Source organism: Procambarus clarkii, chromosome 30 (genome assembly GCF_040958095.1).
Source record: "Procambarus clarkii isolate CNS0578487 chromosome 30, FALCON_Pclarkii_2.0, whole genome shotgun sequence".
Classification (NCBI taxonomy): Eukaryota; Metazoa; Arthropoda; class Malacostraca; order Decapoda; family Cambaridae; genus Procambarus; species Procambarus clarkii.
In genome coordinates, this window is record NC_091179.1 from 7,894,363 (window position 1) to 7,895,428 (window position 1,066).

Consider the following 1,066-nt stretch of genomic DNA (forward strand, 5'->3'; position numbering starts at 1 on the left):
GTAAAGCTGCCTTCCAGTTGGGTGGGTGTGTAACACATGACGGTAAAGCTGCCGCCCAGTTGGGTGGGTGTGGAGCACATGACTCTAAACCTGCCACCTAGTTGGGTGGGTGTGGAGCACATGACTGTTAAGCTGCCGCCCAGTTGGGTGGGTGTGGAACATATGACTGTTAAGCTGCCGCCCAGTTGGGTGGGTGTGGAACAAGACTAGTTACTGTGTGACTCACCATAGATGTTAAGTGCCTTGTATAGTGACTGTTGTGAGTCAACAACAGGAGGTGTGGAGCACATGACTGTTAAGCTGCCGCCCAGTTGGGTGGGTGTGGAACATATGACTGTTAAGCTGCCGCCCAGTTGGGTGGGTGTGGAACAAGACTAGTTACTGTGTGACTCACCATAGATGTTAAGTGCCTTGTATAGTGACTGTTGTGAGTCTCTTGTTGAATCACTTGTGATATAAAAAGATTATCGGTGTGTATATGTATTTGTGTAAATGATTGTATATAATATGTATACGTATATATGGCATTAACAATTGTGTAACTAGCTTCAAATGATTGTCACTTGCTTAGCTAAATGAACTATGGGGTTCAGTTTCTTAACCCATTATGTGCCTCTATAACCCTTCCCGCAACCGCCCACGGGTTGGGTATGGGGTGCATAATAAAAAAGAAATTGAATTTCTACAGGAGTTGATGTAAGTTTTAAACATCTCTCATAAAATACAATCACCTGCCGTGACCAGGATTCGAACCTGGGTTATTGCGGCCACAACGCAATGTACTAACCACTATACGATCACGGCCACCGTGGGTGTGCATGTAGAGATGGGTGGTTGGTTGTAATTGACGAGAGTAGACCACTCTCTCTTTCTCCCTCCCTCCCCCCCCCTCCTACATACCTTTAGTATGTGTATCCTGGTCTCTGCACAAAGTTCTTACCAAAAAAATAAATGAACAAACCAACGTAAACTATCTAACCCAACTTATCCATATACAGAAAACGTGGATATGTGAGACCCGCTACTGTTCATTGAAATTCGTCCGTTAGGGGACCACAAGACACAA

The 1,066-nt window shown here is 45.0% G+C and overlaps 1 non-coding gene across 1 annotated transcript; it reads right to left on the reverse strand.

The window, feature by feature from the left end:
* Positions 1-732: 732 nt before the first annotated feature.
* Positions 733-804, reverse strand: TRNAH-GUG (transfer RNA histidin (anticodon GUG)). The gene has a single exon. It is a non-coding gene; the product is annotated as a tRNA-His (tRNA).
* Positions 805-1,066: the final 262 nt, after the last annotated feature.